The sequence below is a fragment of the Somniosus microcephalus genome, chromosome 4, assembly GCF_052327205.1.
Source record: "Somniosus microcephalus isolate GS21.2 chromosome 4, FLI_Smic_1.0, whole genome shotgun sequence".
NCBI classification, from domain to species: Eukaryota; Metazoa; Chordata; class Chondrichthyes; order Squaliformes; family Somniosidae; genus Somniosus; species Somniosus microcephalus.
The window spans coordinates 315,367,558-315,380,372 of NC_140990.1; the positions used below are offsets into that span (position 1 = coordinate 315,367,558).

At 52.4% G+C, this 12,815-nt stretch overlaps 1 protein-coding gene across 4 annotated transcripts in view; it reads right to left on the reverse strand.

The window, feature by feature from the left end:
• The window catches only part of tmem198ab (transmembrane protein 198ab), a 231,444-nt gene extending 219,221 nt beyond the window's left edge, over nucleotides 1-12,223 (reverse strand). For 2 of the 4 annotated variants that reach the window (XM_085986765.1, XM_085986766.1), the window contains exon 1: nucleotides 12,039-12,222. The gene's annotated coding sequence lies outside the window, so the exon portion shown is untranslated. Of the gene's footprint in view, nucleotides 1-12,038 lie in introns of all 4 variants that reach the window. The other 2 variants (XM_085986767.1, XM_085986764.1) reach the window with 2 other exon arrangements.
• Nucleotides 12,224-12,815: the final 592 nt, after the last annotated feature.

The following is a 12,815-nucleotide window of genomic DNA, read 5'->3' on the forward strand; positions in this document are numbered from 1 at the left end:
CTGATCTGTATCTTAACTCCATCTTGGTTCCGTAACCCTTGAGAACCTTACCCAACAAAAATCTATCAATCACAGTTTTGAAATTTTCAATTGACCCCCCCCCCCAGCCTCAACAGCTTTTTGGGCGGAGAGAGTTCCAGATTTCCACTCCCCTTTGTGTGAAGAAGTGTTTCCTGACATCACCCCCTGAACAGCCTGGCTCTAATTTTAAGGTTACGCCCCCTTGATCTGGACCCCCCCCCCCACCAGAGGAAATAGTTTCTCTCTCTCCACCCAATCAAACTCTTTGATCATCTTAAACACCTCGGTTGGATCACCCCTTAATCTTCTATACTCGAAGGAACACAAGCCTAGTCTTATGCCACCTGGCCTCATGATTGGACCATTTTAAGCCCCCTACTCCCCTCTCATCAGTTCTCCCGATGACGCGCTCCAGGAAGTTTTGCGTTGCTGATGTACTCAGGCTGCTCAAAGCCATTTCACGTCAGATTCTTGCAGTCAGCAGAGACTGGAGACGTCTTGTCCCAACAGTCTGGCCCAGGCTGGAACACTGGTGCCACAGGCTAAAAGGAAGAATTTAAAAGGCATTTAAAATGTTCCCGTGGGTCAGGCGTTCCACTCCTGACACGGTGAATCGTGAAGCTGAATTCAATAGATTTGTAGGCTGGCAGAAAAATAAGCCAGGGAGCTGCTAGACTGTTGTACAAAAATCCAACTGGATCTCCAGGAAGCCATCAAAAAAGGGAACCCAGCCTGGGCTTTGTTCGTTCCTGGGATGTGGGCGTCGCTGGCAAGGCCAGCGTTTATTGCCCATCCCTAATTGCCCTCGAGAAGGTGGTGGTGAGCCGCCTTCTTGAACCGCTGTAATCCGTGTGGCGAAAGTGCTCTCGCAGTGCTGTTAGGGAGGGAGTTCCAGGATTTTGACCCAGCGACGATGAAGGATCGGTGATATACTTCCAAGTCAGGATGGTGTGTGACTTGAAGGGGAACTTGGAGACGGTGGTGTTCCCATGCGCCTGCTACCCATGTCCTTCTAGGTGGTAGAGGTCGCGGGTTTGGGAGGTGTTGCTGAAGAAGCCTTGGTGAGTTGCTGCATTGCATCTTGTAGATGGTACACACTGCAGCCACGGTACGCCGGTGGTGGAGGGAGTGAATGTTTAAGGTGGCGGATGAGGAGCCAATCAAGCGGGCTGCTTTGTCCTGGATGGTGTCGAGCTTCTTGAGTGCTGTTGGAGCTGCACTCATCCAGGCAAGTGGAGAGTATTCCATCACACTCCTTACTTGTGCCTTGTAGATGGTGGAAAGGCTTTGGGGAGTCAGGGGGTGAGACACTCGCCACAGAATACCCAGCCTCTGACCTGCTCTTGTTGCCACATTATGGGGGGAAAATTCAGTTGGTTGCGCCACCCGTTAGCGCCTTAAGAGGGCGCTAAGTGGGTCGCAAGCCAACTGGCGCCCGGGCGCGGCACTGCCCACGCCTCCCGCTAAATTCCGCGGGACGTTAGTGGTGGCGCTAACCGTTAGCGCTGCACCGCTGCCGATGACGTCATCGGTGTGCGCATCGCCCCGCTCACGCCCCGGCCGCGATATTCGGCAGCGCCCCCTGATTTACCGCCGGACGCTATGTCCGACAGGGTCAGGGAGGCCGACCTGCGGCCGAGGAGGCGCAAATTAAAGGCGAGGTGTGGGGCGGCCATTTTTGTTGTTGGCCGCCTGCCAGCACCTGCCTGCGCTCCCGTCCCCGGCCTCCTGAACCCCCCCGCCGAGTGCCGGCTGCGCCCCAAGAGCCCAGCACTTCTCCTCGGTGCCAGGCTCTTTTGCCGGCACTCCCGATCCCCGGGGGCCCAGCTGGGCCCCAGGTCGTGCTGCACAAGGCCCCTCCCCTTTAAGAAGGGGAGGAAGGCCTGCAATACCGCAGCGCGACGTGCTGGTATTCACTCGCAGTGCCCCAAGAGGGATGCGGGGCGCCTCCAGTAGCGCTGCGCTTCCTTTCGGGGCGCAACCAGTCAATTTCCGGTGCGTGGGTGCAAATGTTTCGGGGGCGCTACTTTTAGCGCCCTGGCGAGGCTGGCGCCCCAAACGGGGCTATAGTCAATTTCTCCCCCTATGTGCTTTACCCAGAGAGTGGTGAGAATGTGGAACTCACTACCACAGGGAGTGGTCGAGGCGAATAGCGGAGATGCATTTAAGGGGAAGCTGGATAAACACATGAGGGAGAAAGGAATAGAAGGCTATGTTGATGGGGTGAGATGAAGAGGGGTGGGAGGAGGCTCGTGTGGAGCATAAACACCGACACAGACCAGTTGGGCCGAATGGCCTGTTTCTGTGCTGTACATTCTACGTCATTCTATGACTCTTCAAGCCCTGTGAAAGGACCGAGCAACAGCTCAGTGCGGTTAGGGGCAGACAATAAATGAGGGCTGGCCTGTGCCACCCGTCCGCCTGACAGGAACTCTTTCATTCTTAATTTTACTTTCCTTTTGGGAGGTTTTGCAGACAGTGCCAGCGTTAAGCTCAGGTTCAGCACAGTTCAGCTGTAAAGAACAAGTTCCCTCAACTGTCCCAGCAATGTGGTTTACTAGAAACTCCTGACCTGCAGTGACCCCTTGGACAGAGCATTTATGTGAGCCCAAGGTTGTGATTACCAGTGATTCATTACACACACACACCCGCGCACACAAACACACACCAACACACTCAAACACACACCTGCACACCAACACACACCAACACACACCCACACACAAACACACACACCCACGCACACAAACACACACCCGCACACCAACACACTCAAACACACACCTGCACACCAACACACACCAACACACAAACACACACACCCACACACAAACACACACAAACACACACACCCACGCACACAAACACACACAAACACACACCCACACACCAAAACACACACCCGCACACCAACACACACCAACACACTCAAACACACACCCGCACACCAACACACACCCACACACCAACACACACCCACACACCAACACACACCCACACACCAACACACACCCGCACACAAACACACACCCACACACAAACACCCGCACACAAACACACACACCCGCACACAAACACACACACCCACACACAAACACACACCTGCACACCCAAACACACACCCGCACACCAACACACACCCGCACACCAACACACACCAACACACACCCGCACACCAACACACACACACCCGCACACAAACACCCACCCGCACACAAACACACACCCGCACACAAACACACACCCGCACACCAACACACAAACACACACAAACACACACACCCACGCACACAAACACACAAACACACACACCCACGCACACAAACACACACCCGCACACTCAAACACACACCCGCACACCAACACACACCAACACACTCAAACACACACCCGCACACCAACACACACCCACACACCAACACACACCCACACAACACACACCCACACACCAACGCACACCAACACCCACCCGCACACAAACACACACCCGCACACAAACACACACCCGCACACAAACACACTCAAACACACACCTGCACACCAACACACACCAACACACAAACACACACACCCGCACACACCCACACACAAACACACACACCCACGCACACAAACACACACAAACACACACCCACACACCAACACACTCAAACACACACCCGCACACCAACACACACCCACACACCAACACACACTCACACACCAACACACACCCACACACCAACACACACCAACACACACCCACACACACCCGCACACAAACACACACCCACACACACCCGCACACAAACACACACACCCGCACACAAACACACACACCCACACACCCACACACACCCAAACACACACCCGCACACCCAAACACACACCCGCACACCAACACACACCCGCACACCAACACACACCAACACACACCCCCGCACACAAACACCCACCCGCACACAAACACACACCCGCACACAAACACACACCCGCACACAAACACACACCCGCACAAACACACACCCGCACACAAACACACACCCGCACACAAACACACACCCGCACACAAACACACACCCGCACACAAACACACACCCGCACACAAACACACACCCGCACACAAACACACACCCGCACACAAACACACACCCGCACACAAACACACACCAACACCCACCCGCACACAAACACACACCCGCACACCAACACACACCAACACACATACAAACACACACCGCACACCAACACACATACAAACACACACCCACACACCAACACACACCCGCACACACACACCACACACACCCGCACGCACACCCGCACACAGACACACACCCGCACACAAACCTGCGAGCACACCAACACTCACCCGCACACAAACACACACCCGCACACAAACACACACCCGCACACCAACGCACACACCCGCACACAAACACACAAACGCACACACCCGCACATAACACACACACCCGCACACCAACACACACACCCGCACACAAACACACACCCGCACACCAACACACACCCACACACCCGCACACAAACCCGCGAGCACACCAACACACACACCGCACACCAACACACACCCACAAACCCGCGAGCAAACACTTGAACACACACCCCCGCACGCACACACACTTACCCCCGCGCACCCGCACAAGCGCACACAGCCGCATGTATGCGCACACACCTGTACACGCATGCACACATACGAATGCACACACACACACACACACACTTACACGCGCCCAAACATCCAGCCAACAACAACAACAACAGCTTGAATTTGTATAGCACCTTTAACATAGTAAAATGTCCCAAAGCGCTTCACAGGAGCGATTATCAAACACTCATGAAGAATGAGATATTGGATGGGGCATGGAGAGAGGGCAGCTGTTGTCCGTGCTCTTGTACCCTAACACTGGTCAGCACCCTCAGGACAGGAGAAGTCTGGCGAGAGGTCAAAGGGAGACTATACTTTAAAGGAATGACAGTGGGGAAGGGAGGATGCTGACACTGACAGACTGGGAATCAGCAAGAGTCAACTTGGCAGGCATGAGGGAGTGCAGAGCGCACATCTGTGCGCCACTCTTCTCCTCGCCTCCCTCCCACTGTCCCGAACAGATGCGCTGCCCCTCTTCCCGCTCAGCGTCCCCGGGAGGGAAAGGGCAGAGCGTGCCACTGTCTTCAGTCACTGACTGCCAGAGGCTGGGAGCCAAGCAGGATCTCGCCGCAGCCATTCCTCCTGCCTCTCTGGCCAGCAGCCAAGGGCAGAAGACAGCGCCTTGGGGACTCTGGCCCATCCAGGAGGATTGCAGGGCGTTTACTGGATTCGTTTCGGCAGAGTGCAGTCCTGCAAGCTTGTTATCTGCGGAAATTCTCTGGGACTGGGGCAAAGCGTCGAGTAAGGCTGCTCGTTTTTATTCCGCTCTCAGCAACAACAGTCTCTTCGGCTTCGAGGGCCCAAGTCACGAGGGACAGTGAGTGGCCACAGGCTATTCGCCCATGAAGAGCAGCACAGGCACGCCGGACCCTCCCTCACCCAGCATCAACGTACACATCTACATTGCACAGTGTGTGGGGGCCGCTGGGGGCATCGATGGCGAAACCCCGCAGTCAACGACCAAACGGGAAAACCCCCATGGGAATTCCCGCCACCCCGCCCCTGTACGGGCCGCTAAGGTGCTCACACCACCCCCCGCCCCCCCGACCCTCCGTCCCCCACCCACCCCCACCTCACCGCACCGCTCACTGCTGCTGCCAGCATTTCAAAATGGGAAATCATTCCTCTGTCACAATGAGTCACAGAGACGCGGGATTACTGGGAATGCTGATTCAGGACAGGGGGACAGGGAAACTCTCCCACCTCGCAAAGAAAGAAAGACTTGCCGACGCTCCTGATGCAGTTCCCTTACATGTTAGTTGAAGTTTTTGTTCTTTCACTGAGGGAGTGCTGCACTGTCGGAGGCGCCGTCTTTCGGATGGGACGTTAAACCGAGGACCCCATCTGCCCTCTCGGGTGGACGTAAATGATCCCCCGGGCACAATTTCGAAGAAGAGCAGGGGGAGTTCTCCCCGGTGTCCCGGGACAATATTTGTGGGAGCTTGCTGTGCGCACATCAGTTGCTGGGTTTCCTACATTACAACTGTGACTACACATCAAAAGGCAGCACCTCTGGCACTGCAGCACTCCCTCACTAATACACGGAGCGTCAGGAATCGTGCTCCTGATTGATATCCCTGCTGGAGGAGGAGAGGGTTGGTTTGGGGCCCATGATGAAATCACTCACCACCATTCCCTTCCAAGCACAAGTATGAGGAAGGGCCACCTTTTGGGTGGGATTCCAAAGTGAGGGAGTCACGAGGGCGGGTCACCATGTTCAGGTGATCAGATGTAAGGGAGATAACTTCAAAAGAAAGAAAGACTTGCATTTCTCCAGCGCCTTTCACAACATCAGGACGTCCCAAAGCACTTTACAGCCAATGAAGTACTTTTGAAGTGTGGTCACTGTTGTAATGTGGGAAACGCGGCAGCCAATTTGCGCACAGCAAGCTCCCACAAACAGCAATGTGATAATGACCAGATAATCTGTTTTTTTAGTGATGTTGATTGAGGGATAAATATGGACCAGGACACCAGGGAAAACTCTCCAGCTCTTCTTCGAAATATTGCCGCGGGATCTTTTATGTCCACCCGAGAGGGCAGACGGGGCCTGGGTTTAACATGTCATCCGAAAGACGGAACCTCCGACAGTGCAGCACTCCCTCAGTGAAAGAACAAAAACTTCAACTAACATATAAGGGAACTGCATCAGGAGCGTCGGCCTGGATTGTTGTGCTCGAGTCTCTGGAGTGGGGCTTGAACCCACGACCTTCTGACGCAGAGGTGAGTGCGCTGCCCACTGAGCCACGGCTGACACCTGCTACAACGGCCAAGAGCAGCTATCTCAGCCAACCTTTGAGTGCAAGGTTCGTTTTATCCAGCTGCTGTCTTTTTTTGCCACAGAAAGTCATATATTCAAATTTGCCGATGACACAAAGATAGGCGGAATTGTAGGCAGTGTAGATGAAAGCATAAAATTACAAAGGGATATTGATAGATTAAGTGAATGGGCAAAACTGTGGCAAATGGATTTCAATATAGGCAAATGTGAGGTCATCCACTTTGGACCTAAAAAGGACAGAACAGGGTACTTTCTAAATGGTGAAAAGCTAAAAACAGTGGAGGTCCAAAGAGACTTGGGGGGTCCAGGTACATAGATCATTAAAATGTCGTGAACAGGTACAGAAAATAATCAAAGGCTAATGGAATGCTGGCCTTTATATCTCGAGGACTAGAATACAAGGGGGTAGAAGTTATGCTGCAGCTATACAAAACCCTGGTTAGACCACACCTGGAGCACTGTGAGCAGTTCTGGGCACCACACCTTAGGAAGAATGTGTTAGCCTTGGAGTGAGTGCAGCGTAAGTTTACCAGAATGATACCCGGACTTCAAGGGTTAAGTTACGAGGAGAGATTACACAAACTAGGGTTGTATTCCCTAGAATTTAGAAGGTTAAGGGGTGATCTGATCGAAGTTTTCAAGATATTAAGGGTAACTGATAGGGTGGATAGAGAGAAACTATTTCCGCTGGTTGGGGACTCTAGGACTAGGGGGCAGAGTCTAGAAATTAGAGCCAGACCTTTCAGGAGTGAAATTAGGAAACACTTCTACACACAAAGGGTGGTAGAAGTTTCGAACTCTCTTTATCAGACGGCAATTGATACTGGGCCAATTGTTAATTTTAAATCGGAGATGGGCAGCTTTTTGTTAATCAAAGGTACTAAGGGATATGGGCTAAAGGCAGGTTTATGGAGTTAGGTCGCAGATCAGCCATGGTCTCATTGAATGGTGGAACAGGCTCGAGGGGCCGAATGGCCTCCTCCTGTTCCTGTGTTCCTGTGTTCCACACATCACCAGTCTCCATCTCAGTGAGAAAGATTCTTGTGTCTTCACGTTATGTTACGTTACATCATACAGGAGGAAAGAACTTGCATTTACACAGCGCCTCTCACATCCTCAGGACGTCCCAAAGTCTTTTACAGACAATTAAGTATTTTTTGAAGTGTAATCGCCTGTTTTGTAGGGAAACGTGGCAGTCTATTTGAGCACAGCAAGATCCCACAAAGATCGACAAGATATATTTTGGTTGAGCGATGAATATTGGCCCAGGACACCAGGGAGAACTCCCCTGCTGTTCTTCGAAATAATGGCCGTGGGATCTTTTATGTCCACCTGAGAGGGCAGACGGGGCCTCGGTTTAGCGTCTCATCCGAGATACGGTGCCTCCGACAGTGCAGCACGCCCTCAGTACTGCACCGGGGAGTGTCAGCCTGGATTAAGGGCTCGAATCTCTGGAGTGGGGATCCCACGGCACTATTTCGAAGAAGAGCAGGGGGGGTTCTCCCCGGTGTCCTGGCCAATATTTATACCTCAACCAACAGCACTAAAAAACAGATGATCTGGTCATTATCATCTTGCTGTTTGTGGGAGCTTGCTGTGCGCAAATTGGCTGCCGCTTTTCCCACATTACAACAGTGACCACACTTCGAAAAGTACTTCATTGGCTGTGAAGCGTTTTGGGACGTCCTGAGGTCGTGAAAGGTGCTGTATAAATGAAAGCAAACATGCAGGTGCAGTAGGCAGTTAGGACGGCAAATGGTATGTGGGCCTTCATTGCAAAAGGATTTGAGTACAGGAGCAAGGATGTCTTACTACAGTTATACAGGGCCTTGGTGAGACCACACCTGGCGTACTGTGTGCAGTTTTGGTCTCCTTACCTAAGAAAGGATATACTTGCCATAGAGGGAGTGCAGCGAAGGTTCACCAGACTGATTCCTGGGATGGCAGGACTGTCGTATGAGGAGAGATTGGGTCGACTAGGCCTGTATTCACTAGAGTTTAGAAGAATGAGAGGGGATCTCATTGAAACGTATAAAATTCTGACAGGGCTAGACAGACTGGATGCAGGGAGGATGTTTCCCCTGGCTGCGGGTCTAGAACGAGGGGTCACAGTCTCAGGATACAGGGTAGGACATTTAGGACTGAGATGAGGAGAAATTCCTTCACTCAGAGGGTGGTGAACCTATGGAATTCTCTACCACAGAAGGCTGTGGAGGCCAAGTCACTGAATATATTTAAGAAGGAGATAGATAGATTTCTAGACGCAAAAGGCACCAAGGGGTGTGGGGAGAGAGTGGAAATATGGTATTGAGATAGAGGATCAGCCATGATCATATTGAATGGCGGAGCAGGCTCAAAGGGCCGAATGGCCGACTCATAGAAACATAGAAGATAGGAGCAGGAGTAGGCCATTCGGCCCCTCGAGCCTGCTCCGCCATTTAATGAGATCATGGCTGATCACCCAAATTCAGTACCCTGTCCCTGCCTTCTCCCCATATCCCTTGATCCCTGTTCCTGTTCCTAGGTTTCTATGTTTCTAAGTCTGTCTTTCTTTTTCTTTTCAAGCTTTTCAATTCACTTGGCTTGGTGAGAAGGAGCATGACTAAGGCTTCCACTGAGAGGATCGTCAAGAAAACATTCTTTGAAAAACAATGATGACTTCTTTATATGATCAGGCAGAATTTTATCCAGCTTCGCAAATTTGCTTCCTTTCACATTCCCCCTGCTCCCGTCCCCCCTACCGCCTCACCCAGAGACTCCCCGGTTCCAAAATTGCGCCTCCACCCCCTTCCCCCCCCCCCTCGTCGCGCCATTGAGTATCAGCTGAGACAGGAGATGGCGGTGAATAGGATAAAAAGACTTACATTTCTGTAGCACCGCTCACAGCCCCAACAACAACAACGTGTATTTATATAGCGCCTTTAACGTAGTAAAACGTCCCAAGGTGCTGCACAGGAGTATTTTAAGACAAAGAATTTGACACTGAGCCACATAAGGAGATATTAGGACAGGCGACCAAAAGCTTGGTCAAAGAGGTGGGTTTTAAGGAGCGTCTTAAAGGAGGAGAGAGGCGGAGAGGTTTAGGCAGAGACTTCCTCAGGACGTCCCAAAGAGCTTCACAGCCAATGACATACTTTCTGAAGTGTGGTCACTGTTGTAATGTAGGAAACGCAGCAGCCAATTTACACACAGCAAGCTCCCACAAACAGCGATGTGATAATGACCAGATCATCTGTTTTTTAATGATGTTGGTTGAGGGATAACTATTGGCCCCAGGACACCGGGGAGAACTCCCCCTGCTCTTCTTCCAAATAGTGGCCGTGGGATCTTTTGCGTCCACCTGAGAGGGCAGACAGGGGCCTGGGTTTAACGTCTCATCCGAAAGACGGCACCTCCGACAGTGCAGCACTCCCTCAGCGCAGCACTCCCTCAGCACTGGCACTGGGAGTGTCAGCCTAGATTATGGGCTCAAGTCTCGAGTGGGACTTGAAACCACAACCTTCTGACTCGGAGTCGAGAGAGAGCTGCCCGCCGAGCCTCGGCTGACAACTTATTATCCCACAATTGGCTTCAGCAGGCCAGGTGGCAGGGGAGGGTGGGGTGCGGTGAGGAGAGGGGGAGAAAGAACATAACCTCTGGATCCAGCCCCTGCTCATCCAGCCGGAAATTCCCGGTAAGAATGCCCCCCCTGCTGAGGGCATCACCCGAACCCGGGGCCGGGAGCGTCAGTGACATACGCCCAGTGAACAAACGCTCACCGGCTCACAACCAAACCCAACACAGAGGCGGGAGGAATGAAAAGGGAAAGAGAGAGAGAATCAATCTGTCGAGCTTTGTTTTTGAAGCTGCAGCGATTGACGGAGGAAGGAGGTGGGGAGGGAGCGGTGGGGCTGAAAATCATTAAAAACAAACCCCCCCCCCTCAGCTCGTGTGGTTCAGAGTGATACAGGGGTCCAACCGACAAAGAGGGGGTGGACAATGAACAGCTCAGGGAGCGATGGATGAAGACAGTGTGAAGCAATCAAAGGGTATTCCACTACAGGGATTCCCCTTTTCCCCGCACTCTCTCCCTCCTTCCCTCTCTCCCACACACACACTCTCGCACAGTTACCTCTTCAATTATCTTCCTATTGTTTTAATCTCTCTCTCTTCCTCCCCCCTCTCCCTTTCCCTCCTTCCTTCCCTCCTCTCTCCCTCTCTGAGATACCTTTTTCATATTGTTTTAATCTCTCTCTCCCTCTCTCTCTCCCTCCTTCTGTTCCTCTCCCCATCCCTCTCTCCCTCTCTCACACACACACTCTCTCTCTCTCTCTCTCTCTTTCTCTCTATCACAGGGATACCTTTTCCATCATCTTTGTGTTATTTTAACCAGATACAATTGAGAAGAAACAATTCCCACAATCCCACTAAACAGAACAATAGGGAGATTGCCAGTTGCAATGTGTGTGTGTTGGAGTTGGAATTCAGCAGAGCAGAAACAAGAACCTCCGACGGGATTCGCATTGCCGTGTGATTAAACCAAGAGCTCCTTTGTTTTTTTTCTTCCCTCCAGGTCTGTTCTGATGCAGATTTTAAGAGCTGTAAACACACGACTCTCTCCCTCCCCCCGCACCCACCACCTCCTCTGCTCCCCGTTGTCTCTCTCTCTCTCTCTACACCCACCCCCTCCCCACCAACACTCGCTGTCAAACACAGAACCTCCGAGCAAGCTTCAGCGGCTGGAAACAAAAGCTGATCGTATCGCAAGCAGCAAGCCGGCAACATTGAGAGAAGGCACGATTAAAGAAAAACCGAACCTCCATTTACATCACCCCCCCACCCCCCGCCATCTCTTCCCCTGCCGGTTAATGTGACGCTCACTGTACCCAGAACACTAATAACATTATCAAAAACAATTGTTAGTCGGTACTTCATTGCACCACGTGAGAGATTTGAGGTCAGACACCTCAAGCTTTGTCTCTTTGCAGAGGAGAACACGCAAAGTGGAGACCTACCCCTATCCCTTGGCCCCCCACCCCCGCTCCCCCAGACTTCCAAGTCAGAAGGTTTACCCAGCGCACTGAGGCAGAGCAACAACGAGTTACTCACCAGCATTCACACTCAGTGCAGCTCCTTCTGTCCTCTCGATGGGAGTACAGCCCCTTCGCCTCTTGCTTGTGGTGTGTTCACCTTGTCTGTTGTTGCTTTATCTCCATTCAGCTCCAAGTTCCCTTCGACCTCCTTCTGCACTGAGAGAATTAGCAGCCCCCCCCCCTTGCCCCCTCCTCCTCCTTTGCTTCCTCAGTAACTTCTCCCTGTGGTGCACTCAGGGACCAGCCCCCCTTCTCCCCAACCTTCGCTCAGCACTGGGCCCCCTCCCCACCCACCCACTTCGTTCCCCCCCTTTACCTCCTGACAGACTTACATCGCTCGGAGCAGAAGCTAAGCTCCCATCACACAACAAGAGAAAAAAAACCACTCCAACAGGACCAAATGTTGGGACATTACCTCACTACTCTCACGGACCCTACCAACTGGCTGAAGCAGCAGAGAGAGGGAGGAGCTCCCCTTGCCCGAGCTGTTTCTCACCATGTCCTGATCTGCTAGCAAACTCCCCCTCCCCTGCCTTCACCCTTTCCTCTACCCGGTGGGAAATTGGTATTAAGGCTGAGGGTGGGGGGAACATCAGACAACAGTGACAGCCCCCCCTCGCATATGCATAAAGGAAAACCTTATCTTTCCAACCACCCCTCTGTCTGTTGTGTGATGCATTGAGCCACTTTTTAATGGGTAAATGGCCCACTCCAGAGCTGAGACACTTACAGTGACAGACACAAGGCATTAACCATCGGAGTGCTGAATGGCTCTCGCCAACAATGCCAGCAC